Source organism: Heterocephalus glaber, unplaced genomic scaffold (genome assembly GCF_053883595.1).
Source record: "Heterocephalus glaber isolate CG9 unplaced genomic scaffold, H.glaber_assembly_v1.0 deba00001729, whole genome shotgun sequence".
NCBI lineage: Eukaryota > Metazoa > Chordata > Mammalia > Rodentia > Bathyergidae > Heterocephalus > Heterocephalus glaber.
The window spans coordinates 9,752,455-9,763,937 of NW_028258440.1; the positions used below are offsets into that span (position 1 = coordinate 9,752,455).

At 33.4% G+C, this 11,483-nt stretch overlaps 1 pseudogene; it reads left to right on the forward strand.

Moving 5' to 3' along the window:
* The window catches only part of LOC101724254 (torsin-1A-interacting protein 1-like), a 41,616-nt pseudogene extending 32,897 nt beyond the window's left edge, over positions 1-8,719 (forward strand).
* Positions 8,720-11,483: the final 2,764 nt, after the last annotated feature.

The following is an 11,483-nucleotide window of genomic DNA, read 5'->3' on the forward strand; positions in this document are numbered from 1 at the left end:
AGCTCCGTAGTATTTTCTATAGTAGTTTTAAAGTCTCCCATCAACAGTGGAGAAGAGTTCCTTTCTCCCCACAGCCTCATCAGTATTTGTTATTGATTTCTTGGTGATAGCCATTCTTTCTGGAGTGATGTGAAATCTCAGTGTTTTAATTTGTACTTCTCCAATGACCAGTGATGTTGAACATTTTGTTTTTCTGTTTGTTTGTTTTGGTACCAGGGATTGAATTTGGGATCTTGCACTTGCAAGGCAGGTGCCGGAAACACTGAGCTAAATCTCTGGCCCTTGAACATTTTTTCATATAGTTATTTTCTGTTTGTCCTTGTTCATATGATAAATATCTATTCATTTCAGATGCCCATATTTGGATTGGATTTTTTTTTTTTTTGAGTCCTTTATATACTTTATATTAGTCCTTTATTTGAGGAATAGCTGGTATATATTTTTTCCATTCTGTGGGTTGTCTCTTCACTCTGTTCTTAGTTTCTTTTTCTTTGCAAAAGTTTTTTAATATGATGTGATCCTCATTGCTGATTCTTTGTACAATTTCCTGTGCAACTGAGCTTTTGCATCAACAGTTTTCAAACACTGAAATTAAGAATTTTCAACAGCTAATAATTTATCTAATGAAAATACCCTTAAGGAGTAAGGAGTAAATAATGACATTTGCACATTAAAGAAACCTCAGAATTTGTTGCTATGTGTCCTACCTTGAAAGAAAATTAAGGAACCTTTTTAAAGAAAATATCAGAAATAATTGATGAAGACTTAATCCATTAGAGAAAAATATCAGTGGACTTCGTATCGGTCAGCTTTGTAACACTGTACAAACAAACATTGAGGTAATCAGATAAAAAGGGAGAAATGTTTATTTTGGCTCACGTTTTTAGAAGGTTCAGTCTATAGTCATTTAGCTCTGTTCTTTTGAGGTCTCTGATGATCCATATATCATAGCAGATGTATGATGCAAAAGAGAATGCTCACCTTCTGACTTTAGGGAAGCAAATAAAAGAGACAGGAAAGTATGAAGATCCCACTATACCCATCAATATACTTTCAGTGAGCTGACTTAATAGATACATATTCTATTCTGCTAGGGAAGTCTAAACCATATACTCTCTAAGTCTCAGTTTCCTCAACTGTAAATTAGGATAAGTCCCCTTACTTTTAGAAATTGTTTAGAGAGATATTTGTAAAAGTATGAAATACATTTGGGCTCAAAGCAAACACTGTTTGTCCCCTGCTCATTCAAAATAAATTATATTCCCAACTCCAGGAATTTTACAAATCACTTATACTAAGGTGAATGAAGCAGAAGTCATGTAGAAATATGTGCTAGCAAACTGCCAGATCAAAGAACCTCAAATTAGAAGTATAATTTCAGACATATATTGATTCACATAAAAGTCAACTTCTGCAGTGTTGCCTATAATTTCTCTTATCCACTTTTTATCAGCCACATGTTTCCAGACCACTATTTTTAAGGCCTGTTCATCTTTTGTTCAAAGATCTGTAGATATCTAGAGTAGAAATAAATAATATCACTGCTTTTAAATAGCCATACCTATTACAAAAGCAAAGAATGATATGATTAAAATTTTTGGCTAAATAAATCATTGGGGAAATATACTCATAAATTATTAGAAATAATAATGAAAAAATCTGACAAGTGGTTAATGACAGTTGATCAATACTTGTTAGAAGAAGAAATAAGCAAATGTTTGTGTTATTTAAGTAAGAATTCAGACTCCTGGAGTTAGGATGCAAAAGGCCTCCTAGAGTGCTTTTGTATAGTGAGTGAATAAATAAAAGAGCACATTTGTTGATCTTTGTCCTCTGGTTAGTACAATTTTCTTTGAAAATTTTTCTTTTTGTTGTTAGTTTGAATATGCACCAACCTTGATCTTCTTGATTTTTATTTCTGAAAAAAAGCTAAAGACAGTATTAAATAGCTTATATTCATCATTTGTTGTAAATCACTCTAGAGAAAAAACGTATGGTATTAAACTTTTGCACCTATAAAATATACATATTTTGTATAGATAAAGGACATGCAATATATTGTTGTATAAATTCCTTCCATACTAGACAAAATGTTTATCTCCTCTGAGCGACTCCTACTGAAACACTTATTAAAGTCAAAATTTTATTGTTTAAATTACAATTCTTTCCATGGAAATTTGTCTGGTCAGATATTTGATCCAGGAAGCACCTGAAATAAATTAGAAACTAAACAATTAAATGAGCTACAGTATAAAAGTCCCAACCTAATCAAATTAATTTTTTTTTTTTACTTGACTTCCAAGATCAAGTCTTGTTGATCTTTAGATTTATGGACAGATATGCCCCCTAGTGGATCCAATGGGTGATATAAAAAAACCTAGAAAACTGTCATATTTGCTGGTAACATTTCCAGGCTTCAAAGATGCTGTCTTTGATCCCATAGATACACATGGTTCGTATCGGAGTGGTGAGTATGATAAGCTATGAACATTTGAAACTTAACATTGTTATTAAATTTTCATGTCTCTATGTTTCTACTCCAATATATTTATTGGAATATTGTGTGTATGTAAAATAGGAATAATAGCTATCTAAATGAAGATGGTGCTGCTCTCCATGAAAATACCATTAGCAAAAATGTTACAAAATACTTAAGTGCTGTTTTTCAAAAGATTAAATTTTGTTTTACCTTAAAACTGCCAAATCAAGTAACACATGTAATGTGATGCTCACTAGAATGGAGAAATTCAAACAAATTGAAACCAAATGAAAACAGAACATGGTTTGTTGCACCAAAAGTGTTAAAGCTGAATGAAAGTTGTCAGAAACATTTAAATGATATTTCTCCCAAAGTTTAGGAAGTTTGTCTGGGTTTCACATATCTCAAAGGCTAGGTCTTAATTAACACAGAAGATTTACTATTGAAAGGAAAAATTTTAGTGAAATATGAATATTCATTAAGTACTCTATGTAAATCCTACAAAGTTTTATTTTCTGTAGTTGAAACACCCTTTTGTAATATGCATTGTTAATTCCTAATAATCTATTATTTATTTTAATAAGAGAAAAGTCACAAATTTATTTAATATACATTGGGAGAAATAAATAAATTTGATTATTCCATGACCCAGTGAAGTTTATATGTCTACATATCTTTCTTCAGGTAAAAAAGGGAAGTAGAAAAATGAAACTAAATTTAAGGAGTACTATATGACTTTAGGGAAAATGAATGGACCAAAGAGACCGAAAGTACCTTGAAAATGATTTTATTTGGAATTTGAAGGACCCTGAGAATGGATGAAATATTGCATAGTTACATTATTCCACATGGTTTTTTTTCATAGACAATGAGATTTCAGAGAAGGAATGGGAGGCAGTTGTATTTTCTTTGATGATCTTGTCTTAAAATAGATAAGGAAATTCTAGTGAAAACCCCTCCCTATATTTGATGGAGGAAAATGGAAGAAGGTTAGCAAATTCTTGGTTCTGAACACAGAGATGGGTAGTGGGAAGATTGCTAAGAGAGTTTAGATAACAGTTACAAAAACACAGGTATAGTGGAAAAACTACTTCTTGTGTTCTATAGCATAGTATGGTGACAATTGTATACAATAAGTTATATTTCGAAAGAGAAGATTCTGAAGTTTCCCAACACAACACAGAGAGATGATGAATGTTTGAAGAGACTGAAATGCTAATAACCTGATTTGCCCATATCATGATACATACATGTATCAGATTATCATATTATATCTAACAGGTGTGCCAGTATAATATGTCATTTAAAATAAAAAACAGAAAGTCCTTGATTCTAAGGTGGATTCTAAAGTCTTCCAATTTCTTTTTATTTGAAAAAGAAATGCCATTCAACCTAGATATTCCCTCCAGGTATCTTTCCAAAAGTTAAACATATAATATTAGAGTCATACATGCATACCTATATCTTATAGCAGCACAATTTATAATAGATAAATATTGAAACCTCCCTATATGTCCAACAGCACATGAAAGGATTAAAAAATGTGATATTTATGACAGAGTACTACTTTGCCATAAAGGAGGATAAAGTTGAGTCATTTTTAGGAAAATGGATGGACCATGAGATCATAATATTAAGTGAAATAAATCAGACAGAAAAGCTTCAATATCACATGATGTCTCTTATATGAGAAAACTAAAATATAAATAAAGTGCATTTGAAAAGACAAATAATAGGAAATAGGGAGATAGATCTTTTCAAATGGAAAGGAGACCAAGAGGTAGAGGGAGAAGGAGGAAAAGGAGCGGAAGGAGATTGAAAAAAATACTGAGATATGTTATGTACCTATACTAACTTCTCATGAGGAATGTGATCATTATGTATTGCAAACATATACTAATTAAAAATTAAAATTGAAAAAATTTGGTTCCTGCTTTAAAAAATGTGATCAGCATTTTAAAGCATGACATTTTTGGAATATTGTTTTCTGAGCCCCAACAAATACCTCCATACAGACAAAAGAATTATATGGATATACACACATCCCAGGAAAAAGTAAAAGGAAAGAAGAGGAGGAAGGAAGGAAGGAAGGAAGGAAGGAAGGAAGGAAGGAAGGAAGGAAGAAAAAAAAATACATGGCAAGATCCTAGGTTCAATCCTCATCTTACACACACACACACACACACACATACACACATGCACACGTGCACACACATACACACACTGAGAGGGAGATAATAATCAAATGTATTAAACTTTCAGAAATTGAAGAATATTTGGTGAAGATCATATAGACGTTCTTTTTTATTTGCTTATTTTGATTATCTTTTTGTTTTCAACTTTCTGCTTTTACTTTTATTTTCATTTTTATTAGAGGATTTTGGTATATGTTTATAATACAATTTAATCTTTTTACTCCCAACCCCCTTTCCATTGATCACTTTGTCCCTTTCTCGTTTGTTGAAGACCTAGCTCCCTGTTTTCTGTTATCTATCTTTGATTTTACTATTTAAGTAATTTATATGAGAGAAACCATGTGATAATTAAGCTAGAGTGTCTGATCTATTTTACATAACACATGCCCTCTAAGTACATCATTCTTCTACAAGTGATTCAAATTAATTTTTCTGCATAGTAGAATAGTATTACATTGTGTACTAATATTATATTTTCCTTATTCCTTCATCTTTGATGGATATATATTAAACTTTCAAGATTTAATTATCATGAATTTTGCATTCATACATGTGAGTATACACGTATAATTATAAAAGGATATATTTAACTCTTTGGGGGAGATTCATAGACAGAGAATACCTGGGTCCATTAGAATTTCTAATTTTAGTCTTTTGAAGAATCTCTGTACTGATTTTCATAGTGGTTGTGCTAATTTCCATCCCCATCAAGAAGGGAGAAGGGTTCCTTTTCCTCAGATCTCTCCAGAATTTACAATTGTTTGATTTCTTTATGAAAGCTATTCTTTCTGGAATAAGTTGGATTCTCAATTTTGTTTGAATTTAAATTTCTCTGATGAATAAGGATGTAGAAATTTATTTCTTATTCTTATTCACCATTTATACTTCTACTAAGACTTGGCTATTCATTTTAGTTTCCCCTTTTTTGATTGGATATTTTATTTGGAAAATATTAATTTTTGAGTTATGCATATTTTCTAGATATTAATCCTCTGTGTAGTAGCTGGAATTTTTTTTCTATTCAGTAGGTTGTCCCTTCACTTTGCTGTTTATTGCCTTTGTGTGAAGAAGCTTTTTAATTTGATATAATCACTTTTAGTACATTCTTGATGTTATTTCATGTGCAATTGGCATTCTATTTAAGAAGTGTTTGCCTATCCCTATGCTTTCAGAGTTTTATCTGTATTATTTTCAAACAGATTAAGTGTTCCTATTTGATATTAAGAGTTTTAGTTTTTTGAGTACAGTGTTTTACATGGTAAGCAACACAATTATAAACTCAGTCTTCTGCATGTGTGTAACCAGTTTTCCAAGCACCATTTGTTAAAGAGGCTAATATTCCTCCTGCATAAATTTTTTTGCACATTTGTAAAAGCTCACATGATAAAATATGTCTGGAGTTCTTTCTGAAGTCTCAATTCTGTTCCACCAATCCACATGTCTGTCTTTGTGCCAATACTATGTTTTTCTCAGTGTACTTTTAAATTATAACTTGAAATCCAGGATTCTGATGCCTTCTGCTAAACTCTTGTTGCTCAGAAGAAATTCCAACAGCTTACTTCGTAGATCTTGAGAAAAAGAAATCCAAAAATTAATTTGGAAAAGAAGATACCTAGAAGAGCAAAAGGAATTCTAGGCAACAAAGACAAGGTAGGGGGTATCACAATCCCGACTTGAAACTATACTACAAAGCTACTGTGATAAAAACAGCATGGTACTGGCAAAGAAACAGACCTGAGATCAGTGGGACAGATTAGAATATGTAGAAACAACTCCAGACACACTCAGTCACCTCAACTTTGACAAAGGAGCCAAACACCCCCACTGGAGGAAACATAGCCTCTTTAATAAATGGTGCTGGAAAAATTGGGTTTCATCATGCCAAAGATTAAAACTAGACCTGTATCTCTCACTATTCACTAAACTAAAATCAAAATGCATTAAAGATCTCAGTATTAAAACAGAGACACTAAACCAGCTGAAAGAGTGATTAGGTAGAACTATTGAAGACATTGGCATAGGAAAAGATTTTATGAACAAAACCTAAGTCACATGTGAACTAGCACAAAGAGGCAACAAGTGGGATCTCTTCTTCTTTAATGGATTCTCCACAGCAAGAGAAATGATGAATAGCATGAAGAGACAACCCACATTGCGGGAAAAAATTTTTACCAGCTGTTCCTCAGACAAAGGTCTACTATCTAGAATATATAAAGAAGTTTAAAAAAATCAGACCTCCCAAATTTAAAGGCAATATCCAAAAATGGGTATCTGAAATGAACATAAATGTCTCAGACAAAGTAGTAGAAATAGTAAATAAACATATGAAAAAATATTCAATATCACTGGTCATCAGAGAGATGCAAATGAAAACAATGCTGAAATTCCACCTGACCCCAGAAAGAATGGCTGCTATGAAGAAATCAACCAATAACAAAGGCTGGTGGGGCTGCAGGGAAAAAGAAACCATCCTCCACTGTTGGTGGAAGTGTAGACTGTTGCAACCACTGTGGAAATCAGTATGGAGATACTTCAAAAAACTAGGATTAGATGTTCCATTTGACCCACCTATTCCCTTGCTGGATATCTTCCCAAAAGAATTAAAAGAATTGCCCTAAGCAGTGGAAGAGATGAACACACAAAGGACTGCCTGCCTTCTGCAGCCACACTCACTGCAGCCTCCACTACAGCAGTCACCGGTTGTGAGCTGGAGAAGGTTGCAGGACTCTGTATCCTCTGACGATGTTACTATATTGAATTCACTTCCATTTCCCCCTTAGTTCCAGAAGCCAGAAGCCCCCAGAGCTGAGTGAGGATCATGCTTCTAACCTTCCAGTCTTCTCCATCCGCACCCAGAGGATGAACCATCTTCTCAAACTGTTACAAACCAAACAGCCTCAAAGAAACCTGTCAGAACACAAGAAGCTCCAGTGACCAGTGAAGATCTTGTGATTAACCTTTGTAGAACCCCTCTGAGAAGCACAAGATCTAATTCAGTATAAAGAATAAATGAAAATACTAAAATGAATGAATTAGAAGCCTCCAGTGTCGAACAGAAGGTCAATTTCTCTGAAGAAGTAGAAATTGAAGGTGTTCACCAAGATGGTTCTTACAGCGATGTCACTACCATTAAGATCGAACCACCACATCATCTGGTCAATGTCCAGAATCAATTCAGAGATTACCACAAAGTCAAGACTCCACAGCTCATGATAAGTAATCTTCAGTGCTGAGCTCAGAATATAAAAAAATGCCTCAGGAATCGTTTGAACAACAAATAAGAATGAGAATTACAGTGCAATCATCTTCACCATTCAAGAGTTCAACATATGGCCTTTTTTCAGATGGTGACAGCATTCAGATGTGAGAGCTTGGAAACCAGTTTCCATCACTCTCCAGCCAACAATCAGATGAAACAATTTAGAAATAAGTATCAAGGTCAAGATGAGAAGCTGTGAGAAAGAAGCCTAACGTTCCTTCAGAAACATCTTAATAGCTCCCATCCTTGTCTTCAGCCTGCTATCTTGCTGCTCACTGCTGCCCAAGATGCTGAAGAAGTACTTAGGTGTTTGAGTGAACAAATTGCTGATGCCTATTCTTCTTTTCAGAGTGTCCACGCCATCTGGATTGATGGGACAGGCAAAGCTGCTCAAGACAGTGATGTTGTCAAACTGGAGGTAGATCAGGAATTGAGCAATGGTTTCACAAATGGTCAGAATGCAGCTGTGGTGCACTGCCTTGAATCACTGCCTGCAGGCTCTACTTTAGTCTTTTATAAATACTGTGATCATGAAAATGCAGCCTTCAAAGATGTAGCTTTAGTCTCCACTGTCCTATTGGAGGAGAAAATCTTTCAAACAAGTCTAGACCTAAAGGAAATTGAATAAAAAGTGAGGGATTTCCTCAAAGTTAAGTTCACCAGCTCCAGCACCCCCAGCTCCTATAATCATATGGACACAAATTGAATGGGCTTTGGAGCCATATTTCTCACTTAGTCCTGACTGTACAGCCTGAAAATGCTCTGAAAAGGGGCATCTGCTTGTAAGGGGTGAAATAAAGAAAAATTATGTCTCAAATCTAAGAAATTTTCAGACTTTTTTCCAGAGACAGAACTCAAAGCACTTTTTGAAGGAACTGTTTTCTTTTTAAAATAAGTTAAGTTCTTATTTAAACATGGAACATCTAAATCAGTTATTCAAGCTAATTATTTGTGACTTCAGAGAATTATTTCTGTTTCTAGTGAGAGCTATGTGGAGTATTTAAAGGAGTACAAATTGTATGCATTCCCATCAAGAGTCTGTTTTGATTCTGGGCAGAATCATTGCTATAGCATGAACAGTTTGAAGGATTAGGCACCTTTCATATGAATAAGCCCTGTTTTTTAACTTAAATTAGATTTTTAAGTTTGTTGAGTTAATAAGGCAGCTCTTTAATTGTATGGGTTTTCCCATTATGTTTCCGCTTACAACATTTAGCCAGGAGTTCTTAGTCAGCTTCTGCTCAGGAACAAAAGTAATGCAAGATCATCTGCATATGTGTTTAGATTTTTTCCCCTTTGTTTTTGGAGAGTGGAGAGGAGGAGGAAAGGGAAGAGAGGAATTGTAGAAGGAATAAAGAAGGAAAAGAAGAATAAAAAAATATTCTTCAATATGTTATGTTACAATAAGTCACTAAAAGGTAGGTTAGTGAAACATCTAAACCCTTATCTTGGTGAATTCTATTGGAACTTTTTTGTATTTATTATTTTTTTTCCTCCTCTAAGAAATTCTTGGTTATCCCAAGAATTTTTAGTCTGTATATTAGAAGGCTTTGTATATTTGCTCATTTGACTTTTAATGGTAAATTCAGAGCAGTTATTTTTGTGCAAATCTGAAGTTTTTGTTTTGAATTAAGAAATAACAGTTTCAGAAATTGGTAAGCCATTTGTTAACCTGATATTCTGAGCTATTATTGATTTAATTTCTGCTTGTCCACTTGTTGCAGTCTAAGTCTTTTAATGACACTCTATAATAAATCTAAAGATTTACTATGCATGTGATAAATTTGGGTGCATCAAGCCAAAAAAGATAGTGAACTTTACCACATGCAAAGAATGTTAAATGTATAACTGGAGTTTTCTCATCTTTCAACCTCTTTGTTTTTCTTTAAATATAATTCTAGATCTACTTTGAGGGTTTTTTTATTGTCCACAAGTTATTAAGTGAAAATACTGTTTTTAGAGTACTAGAGCCAGAAACTAGCTTCATTTACCCTTTGAGGGCCTCACAACTTATAGTAAGTGTGGTCTGGTTTCTTTCCACTAGAATTACCAGCATTCATAAATGTATACATCTTCATTATAATTTATTCCTAATAATCAGAAGACAGGTGCTCTGATTTATAAAGGAATATAAAACAAAATTTTGAGGATTATTTTATACATATTATATGGAGAAACAAATGTTTTTATAAAATGTTTCAGTCAACCAAATAATTGTAAAGTAATATGTGACTTATTATCTTTCAGGAAAAATAATTGTAGCTGCTGGTATGTAAAAGCTATTTTAGAAATTTAAATAAATTTACTTTCTTGGTTTGTAAAAAAATAAAATAAAATCATGCCACAGCAATATATGTGCACCAATATTCATAGTGGCACAGTTTGTAATAGCTAAAACTTGGAAACAACCCAATTGCCCATCAACTGGAAACTGGATAAAGAAAATGTGAACAACAAACTACTGAATAACCAATGGATCACAAAGGAAATTAAAGAAGAAATCATACAGTTTCTACAATTAAATGACAAGGCCAATACAACATACCTGAATCTATGGGACACAAGGAAAGCATTATTAGAAGGCAAATTTATAGCAGTGAATTCTCATATTAGGAAAACAGAGTGAGCTCAAATAAACAACCTGATCCTGAACCTCAATCTTCTAGAAAAAGAAGAACAGGACAAACCCAAAGTTCATACAAGGGAGGAAATTATAAAGATCAGGGCAGAAATCAATGCAATAGAGACTAAGAGAATGATACAAAAAAAATTAATGAAGCAAAGAGGCGATACTTCAAAAGAATAAACAAAATTGGCAAACCCTTAGCCAACCTTATCAAAAAAGGAAAGAAAAGAACCAAATTCCTGGAACTAGGAATGAAAAGGGTGAAATTAAAATGGACCCAGCAGAAATCCAGAGGATCATCAATACCTACTTTGAGAACCTATATGGCAATAGGATGGAAAACACAGAAGATTTGGACAGATTCTTAGATATGTATGAATTACTAAAGTTGAAAGAAGAAGATCTAAAAATTCTAAACAATATAATATCAATCAAAGAAATTGAAATCATAATTTAAACTTACCAATGAATAAAAGCCCAGGACTTGATGGCTTCACTGATGAATTCTACAAGACATTTAGAGAGGAACTACTGCCAGTACTGTTTAAACTCTTCAATGAAATGGAAAGAGAAGTAATGGTCCCTAATTTATTCCCGGAAGCAAGCATCAACTTGATTCCCAAAGCAGAGAAAGACCCAACCAAGAAAGAGAACTATAGCCCAATCTCACTAATGAACACAAATGCAAAAATGCAGAAGATCATCAAGAAGATCATACACCCTGACCAAGTGGGATTCATCCCAAGGATGCAGGGATGGGTCAACATATACAAATCAATAAATGTAATACATTATAGTAATAGAGCCAAAGACAAAAACCATATGATCATTGCAATAGATACAGGAAAAGTATTCAACAAAATCCAATACACATTCATGATAAAAATCCTACAGAAAATTGTAGTAGATGGTCTCTATCTCAAC